Source organism: Mastomys coucha, unplaced genomic scaffold (assembly GCF_008632895.1).
Source record: "Mastomys coucha isolate ucsf_1 unplaced genomic scaffold, UCSF_Mcou_1 pScaffold14, whole genome shotgun sequence".
Lineage (NCBI taxonomy): Eukaryota > Metazoa > Chordata > Mammalia > Rodentia > Muridae > Mastomys > Mastomys coucha.
The window spans coordinates 28,010,781-28,019,283 of NW_022196896.1; the positions used below are offsets into that span (position 1 = coordinate 28,010,781).

The 8,503-nt window shown below is 44.3% G+C and overlaps 1 pseudogene across 1 annotated transcript; it reads left to right on the plus strand.

The window, feature by feature from the left end:
- Positions 1–4,635: 4,635 nt before the first annotated feature.
- LOC116089016 lies at positions 4,636–8,191 on the plus strand (annotated as a pseudogene). The gene is made up of 4 exons (XR_004118102.1): positions 4,636–6,256; position 6,357; positions 6,438–6,930; positions 8,129–8,191. The product of XR_004118102.1 is annotated as a U4/U6 small nuclear ribonucleoprotein Prp3-like (transcript).
- The last annotated feature ends 312 nt before the right edge of the window (positions 8,192–8,503 follow it).

The following is an 8,503-nucleotide window of genomic DNA, read 5'->3' on the forward strand; positions in this document are numbered from 1 at the left end:
TTCTTCCAAAGTAATTACTTTTTAATATGTTTATAATGTGTTTATAATATGATTGAGCTGCTAGACTGGGGTTTTTCATTTAGAAAGCTAGCAAGACATCGCACTAGACCATTTTCTAAGCTCCTCTGTGGAGAGTCTCTGGGTGTGCAGGGCTGCTTTGAAGCTCAGCTCACTGGATTAGCTTCATGGTGTCAAAAAGGCAGACAAAGACTGAAAGCAAGCTGAGACCCACCTTCCATCCAGACCTTACTCATCAACACAGGGTCAATTTGAGGGGCCCTCCCAAGCCATCACCCTTAAGCACTCTTATGTCACCTTGAGTCTAAAGTAGATTAAGTATCATTTCACGTGTCTCACTGACAGCCTATTTGTTTATTGCCTCTCTCAGGAAAGGACAATGTGCTATTGCCAGGCATGAGTCACAGATTCAGACACGGTAGCCATCCAGGTAGTGGACCAGGAAGGACTGAGACACACAACACTGAGCTCTTGACTCATTCCTACTTCTTTTTCTATCTCTCTATCTCACAATTCTTTTTTTCTTTCCATTTTTTGGGGGGAGGTTCCATGCTGGGAACCAAAGCCAGGTCCACCACAAGATAAACAAGTGTTCTCTCCTGCTCATTTCTTTCCATTTGTTTGAGACAAAGTCTCACGATATAGTCCAGGCTCATCTTGAACTATTAAACTTCTAGCCTCTGTCTCCTAAGAGTGGGAATTATGGCTGTCTACCACAATGCCCAGCTTAACTTGAGCCTTTGTAATTATTGTAATATATGTGAACATATATATTACACACAAACCATTCAACCTTTTTCAACTGTCCAAGTCGGTGGTATTAACCACATTCATCAATATGTAAGTTGTATTGATGGGTCCGTGTTCAAAATCGCAGTATTTTCATGGAAATGCAAATATTATGAAAATATTACCCATATCCAGAACCTTCCATCATCCTAGGAAGAAATTCTATATTCCTTGTAGACAGCTCTCCATGTTTCCTCTTCCCAGTCCTGGCAACCTTTGAGTCTCTACGAATATGACGTTTGTAGGGACCTCATGGAAATGGATTCAGCCAGTATGTGTTGACTTCTGTGGTCTATCTCAGTTCACATTTTGCTCTGAGTGTCCAACCAGTGAGTGGGGATTTCCTTCCCACTCAAGGCTGAGTAATATCCATCAGGCATGGCACATCCTAGTAGGTGCTCATCTGCTGATGAGCTTGTGGAATAGTCCCACCTGATAACTACTGCTCCTAAGCTGCTCTGGACAGAGATGTGACCTTGTGTGGCTTCAGGATTGAACCTGGAACAGAAGCTTGACTACACGCTTCCTCTGAGAGCAGCTGCTGGACACCAGCTCTGACATCCTGGTGCTTGTTATTTACAACCAGAGGGAGGCATTAAAACTTCCAATACCTCAAGCTGGGTGTTACAGGTAGTAAAAGCCTTTCACTCCAGCACTCAGGAGGCAGAGGCAGGCAGGAAGATTTCTGTGAGTTCAAGGCCATCCTGGTATACAGAGCAAGTTCAAAGACAGCTGGGGCTACACAGAGAAATTGTATCTCAACAACAACAACAATACAATAACAACAACAAAAACAAAACAGCAATAAACTTTGAACACCTCAAGATAAAGCTTCTAGAATATTCTATAGATAGCAATAGTGGTACATAATAACATGAGTAATTATGATGAAAGATATTAACTGTTGGCTGAAGAATGCTCCAAGACTTTCTCAAGTTAGTTCCAAACACTATAAAGCAGAATCACTTACTGTTGGCCATTTGCTGATAAAATTCTACAGTATATTATTTACTGAGATGTTCCTGTATGGAAGACACTATACTAAATGTATGGGCAATACATTCAATGTAGACATATTCTTGCCATTTCCCTCAGAAAGACAACATATAACCAAAAAGACAAAGACCAATACGGTATAACTAACCAAATAAAGTATGGCTTATAGTTATAACAGAAATTGCACTGGTATTAGAAAGAATGGGAGCCAGGCATGGTAACCTGGGCCTGAAACCCCAGCCACATGGGAAGCTAAGTAACAAGATCACAGGGTTGAAACCAGCAGCACAAGCGAGTGAGACCTAGTCTCGGAGCAAAATAAAAAGGGCATGAGGGTGTGACTCAGTCAGCACTGGACAGCTTGCCTGGCATGAATGATGCCCTGGTTTCAACCCTGAGTATTGACAAGGAAGGAAGAAAGAAGAAGGGCTGTAGAGATGACTCAGAAGGTAAAGGCACTTGCCACACAGCTTACATTTAGTTCCCAGAGTGCACGTAGTAGAAGTAGAGTGGACTCTCACAAGCTGTCTACTCCCCTCGACAGACATTCTGTACCATGTGCACAACCTCTCACATTAAGTAAATATAGATAAATATTTCAAAAAGAAAGCCGGGTGTGGTAGAGCATGCCCTTAATTCCAGCATTCAAGGAGGCCCTGGCAGGAAAATCTTGGTGAGTTCAAGGCCAGCCTGGTCTATATAGGGAGTTCTAGGGCATCCAGGACCACATAGAGAGACCTTGTCTCAGAGAGAGGAGGCAGCAGTGTGAGGGATGTATGAAGAAGTTGAATCTACAAACTATACTATATGGGAAAAATCTAGATTCACATTGATGTGCATGGTATGTTCTTTGTTTGTTTGTTTGTTTGTTGAGACAGGGCTTCTTGTGTAGCCCTGGCTGTCCTGGAACTAACTCTATAGACCAGACTGGCCTCAAACTCAGAGATTTGCTTTCCTCTGCCTCCTAAGGTCTAGAATTAAAGACACACACCACCATGCCCAGTTTTCCTTGTACGTTCTTCATTGTAGAAGAGAAAGATTCACACTCATGAATACTTACTCTGTGCTTTATGTATATACACATGTATTTATGTGTGTGGATCTGGGAGTGCATAGATTATGGGTAGACTCTTATGTTCACACTATTGATTGCCTTTAGGTTGAAGGATCATAGTTAAGAGTTTCCCAGAGGGGCTGGTGAGATGGCTCAGCGGGTAAGAGCACTGACCTAAGGTCCTGAGTTCGGATCCCAGCAACCACATGGTGGCTCACAACCACCCGTAAAGAGATCTGGCGCCTTCTTCTGGTGTGTCTGAATTCAGCTACAGTGAATTACGCTGGAGCAAGTGGGGCTGGAGAGCAGCCACACACATGATGGCTCACAGCCACCTGTACAGCTACAGTGTACTCATACACATAAAATAAATAAAATAAATCTTTAAAAAAAAAAAGAGTTTCCCAGAACTTCTTTTGTACAGCTTAAATTTTCTTTGTGAGAGTAGGGAGATGAATTTAATCAAAATACATTATAAGCAAACAGGAAATTCTTAAACAATAAAAAGCAAAATAAAACCCCAAATTCATTTAAAATGTTTTCGGTGTCCACATACTACTTTCAAGTTTTAAAGAAATTTTGCAAGAGCTGAGTATGTAACTTAGTTGCTGGCGTGCTTGACTACCATGCACAAACCCTGGGTTTGATCCCCAGCTCTACATAAAATAGACATGATGGCACACTCGCGTAGTCCCAGCACTCAGAATGTAGAGGCAGGAGGATCAAACATTTAAGACCAGCCTTTTCTACAAAGCTGCATGTAAGCAAGAAAGAGGGAAGTAAATCAAGACCTAAATAAAAATATGAAATTTCTAACCAAACCTCACAACTGTAGCTTGGTGGACCATAGAAGATGAGGGGACTTCTTCACATGAGCTGTACATAGTGGGCCAAATTTGAGGATAGAGAAAGATGATCAGAGAGGACGGAAGGTCACCAGTCTAACTATTAGGCACACAGTATGCAAAGTGAGGTAATTGAGTGTCTTCGCCTGGAGGGAATGTGGTGGTATTTTATTTTCTTAATGTGCATGCCAGCTCATCACCAAATGAATGCTAAAGAGTTTGTAAGAAGTACAGCAGTATTAAGTTATTACAACAGAAACAGAAAGGTATGAATAGGGGTGACTGAGTGGATAAAAGATTCACTGAGCAAGAAGTTCTGACCTTCAACATCCACATAAAGAGGATATGTAGGTGGAGTGGACTACCAGTAATCCGGCTTGCCCCACGGGTCCCCTATCTCTGCCTCCCTAGTGCCTGAAGCTCGCTAGGATGCAGTAGCCACTGGTCTATCAAAGGTCCTCAGAAGAGCCTATAAACATCCTGTCTCCTAGAGCAGTTTCTCCAACTTGCTTTCTCAGCTTGCAGTTCTTCATGTTGTTGGGTGTTTATGTGTGGTTTAATAATGACAGCCTGACAGCAGGTGTTATGAGAACAGAGCCTGGGTGGCCAGCATTCCGTGATGCTGGTCTGAGGCAGGTCACATCTTACAAACCAGACAAACAGGTACATACGTGCTCTTCCTATTATGAAAGACAAAAAAAGCTGGTAACCAGTTGTACTAAGTGACTTCAGTGTTCCCTAGTATCCTTTGAAACAAATCCAGCATTATTTTCAACAAGAAGTTTTAGGCTAGGCCTGGAGAGGTAGTTCAGCAGTTAAAGACACTCTAGTGGTGAATAATAAGACCTGTGGAGGCCCCGTGATAGTGAGACTGCACAGCTGAGGCCCCGCCTTCCCTAGTCACGTGCTGTAGGGACCACAGCATGGCGGTGGCCATAGAGACAGCGGGCCATAGGGCAACCGGAAGGTTTCCAGTTCCGGTGTAACATTCGGGCTGCGTCTCAGAGACTGAAGTTTGTGAGGTGTAGTATTTTGTCCGATTTGAGCTCTCGTTCTCCATTTCCTCCAAAGTGGTGCTGTCTAAGCGGGAGCTGGAGGAGCGGGAACCATGGCTAGAGAAGACAGGGAGGAGAGCGCTGGGTTTCTCAGAACCTATGGTGGTTACAACAGCGGTGAACTGTGTGGGGAAGGGCATGGACAAAAAGACGGAGGCTGATCACCTGGAACCTTTCCTTGATGATTCCACGCTCCGATTTGTGGATTAGCTGTTTGAAGCTGTGGAGGAAGGCCGAAGCTCAAGACGTTCCAAGTCTAGCAGTGACAGAAGCAGAAAACGAGAGTTAAAGGAGGTATTTGGTGATGACTCTGAGATCTCAGGGAATCATCAGGGTAAAGAAACGGCGAATACCCCATTTGAGGAGCTAGAAGAGGAGCCAGAGGTGATCCCTGGACCTCCGTCAGAAAGCCCTGGCATGCTATCGAAGCTCCAGATCAGACAGATGATAGAGGCAGCCACAGGACAAATCGAGGAACGGAAAAAACAGCTGAGCTTCATCAGCCCCCCTGCACCTCAGCCAGAGACACCTTCTTCTTCCCAATCAGAGCGACTTCTAATCGCCAACACTATTCAGCCCTCCTGGGCCGCTACCTTTATGAATGATGCCTTTGAAAAGGCAAGGAAAGCCGCTGAACTGCAAGCCCGAATCCAGGCCCAGCTGGCGTTGAAGTCAGGGCTTATTGGCAATGCCAACATGGTGGGCCTAGGTAATCTCCATGCCAAGTGTATAGCTCCACCGAAAGTAGAGTTAAAAGATCCGACTAAACCTACCCCACTGATCCTGGATGAGCAAGGCTGCGCTGTGGATGCCACAGGCAAGGAGGTGGAGCTCACACATCGCACGCCCACCCTGAAGGCAAACATTCCGGCTATGAAGAGGGAACAGTTCAAGCAGCAACTAAAAGAAAAGCCATCATAAGTCATGGAATCTAATACCCCTTTTGAACCCGGAGTCTCCATTGCTCCTTCCCAGTGCCAAAGACACACTTTTAAATTCCATGACAAGGGCAAATTTGAGAAGATTGCTCAACGATTACGGACAAATGCCCGACTGGAGAAGCTGCAAGCAGAGATTTCACAGGCTGCTAGAAAAACAGGCATTCATACTTCAACTAGACTTGCCCTCATTGCTCCTAAAAAGGAGCTAAAGGAAGGCGATATCCCTGAGATTGAGTGGTGGGACACATACATCATACCCAATAGCTTTGACCTTACAGAGGAAAATCCCAAGAGAGTAGATTATTTTGGAATCACAAGTCTTGTTGAACATCCAGCCCAGCTTAGCCCTCCAGCTGACGACAGTGATACACCAGTTATCCTTGGGGTATATTTACAAAGAAGGAGCAGAAGAAACTTCAGAGGCAAACAAGGAGGGAGGCATAGAAAGAGCTACAAGAGAAAGTCAGGCTAGGCCTGACACCTCCCCCAAAGCCCAAAGTGAGAATCTCAAATTTAATGCAAGTATTAGGAACAGAAGCAGTTCAAGACCCTACAAAAGTAGAAGCCCTCTGGGCGGTGGTGGCGCACGCCTTTCATCCCAGCACTTGGGAGGCAGAGGCAGGCAGATTTCTGAGTTCGAGGCCAGCCTGGTCTACAGAGTGAGTTTCAGGACAGCCAGGGCTATACAGAGAAACCCTGTCTCAAAAAAACAAAAACAAAAACAAACAAACAAAAAAAGTAGAAGCCCATGTCAGAGCTCAGATGGCAAAGAGACAGAAAGCACATGAAGAGGCCAACGCTGCCTGAAAACTTACAGCAGAACTGAGAAAGGTCAAGAAAATCAAAAAGCTTAAAGAAGACATTTCAAAGGGGTGCACATATCTGTGTACAGAGTTCAAACTTTGAGCAACCCAGCCAAGAAGTTCAAGATTGAGGCCAATGCTGGGCAGCTGTACCTGACAGGGTTGATGGTGCTGCACAAGGATGTTAATGTGGTGGTAGTGGAAGGGGACTCCAAATCCCAGAAGAAATTTAACTATCTCATGCTACATCAGACAAAGTGGGATGAGCAGAAATCTAACACCAAGGGAGATGATGATGAGGAATCCAATGAAGAAGCTGTGATGAAAACTAACAAATGTATACCAGTGTGGGAAAGTACAGCCATAGATATGAAGTTTAAACAGTGTCCTATAGAGAACATGGCCCATGAGCATTTGAAAAAGCATGGGGCTCAAAACAACCCTGAGATTCCACCTCACACCAGTCAGAATGGCTAGGATAAAAAACTCAGGTGGCGGCAGATGCTGGAGAGGTTGTGGAGAAAGAGGAACACTCCTTCATTGCTGGTGGGATTACAAGCTGGTACAACCATTCTGGAAATCAGTTTGGCAGTTCCTCAGGAAATTAGACATAGTACTACCAGAGGTCTCAGCTATACCACCCTGGGCATATACCCAGAAGATGCTCCAACATGTAATAAGGACACATGCTCCACCATGTTCATAGCAGCCTTATTTATAATAACCAGAACCTGGAAACAATCCAGATGTCCCTCAATAGAGGAATGGATACAGAAATTGTGGTACATCTACACAATGGTAGTACTACTCAGTTATTAAAAACACTGAATTTATGAAATTCTTGGGGAAATGGATGGATCTGGAGAATATCATCCTGAGTGAGGTAACCCAATCACAAAAGAACACACATGGTATGCACTCTCTGATAAGTGGATATTAGCCCAGAAGATCGGAATACACAAAGTACAATCCACAAACCACAAGAAACTGAAGAAAAAGGAAGACCAAAATGTGAATACTTCATTTCTTCTTAAAAGGGGAAACAAAATACCCATGGAAGGAGTTGCAGAGACTAACTATGGAGCAGAGACTGAAGGAAGGACAATCCAGCCTGATATATCTGTCTCCTGAGAGGCTCTGACAGTACGCGACTAATACAGAAGTAGAGGCTCACAGCCATCCATTGAACTGAGTACAGGGTTCCCAGTGAAGGAGCTAGAGAAAGGACTCAAGGAGTTGAAGGGTTTGTAGCCCCCTAGGAAGAACAACAATATGAACTAACTAGTACCCTCAGAGCTCCCAGGGACTAAACCACCAACCAAGGAGCACACATGGTGGGACTCATGGCTCCAGCAGCATATGTATAGCAGAGAATGGCCAAGTTGGTCATCAATGGGAGGAGAGGCCCTTGGTCCTGTGAAGGTTCTATGCCCCAGTGTAGGGGAATGCCAGGGCCAGTAAGCAGGAGAGGGTGAGTTGGTGAGCAGGGGGAGGAGGGAGGGAACATGGGTTTGTTCTTGTTTTTGGTTTTTTGTTTTTTTGTTTTTGTTTTTGGCAGGAAACTAGTAGAGGAGATACCGTATAACATGTAAATAAAGAAAATATCTAATTAAAAAGAAAAAAAAAGCATGGGGCTGAACACTTCTGGGACCTTGCACTGGGTGAATGTGTGTTGGAGTCCACTGACTGAGACTACTGCTAGCCCTTATGTCTTCTTGGCCTTTGTATCTTCTGTCTTCTCACCCTTCTTCCCAACCTTCCCCACCGTGTGTGATCTCAGAACTGTGCCAGGTCAATACCAGGCAGAGACTGCCAAGTTCACCCAGTCAGCCTGGAGCTACCCTTCATCCTATACGTGCGTATGATTAAAGAGTTATTAAAAAAAAAAAAGACCTATGGAGCCACAGGTTGGAACCAGATGGTGTTGATTTAATTTTCATAGTTCATGTGTTTTCCAAGACAATAGGAGCCATTGAAGGTTGGTAAATAAAGAAGAACATAA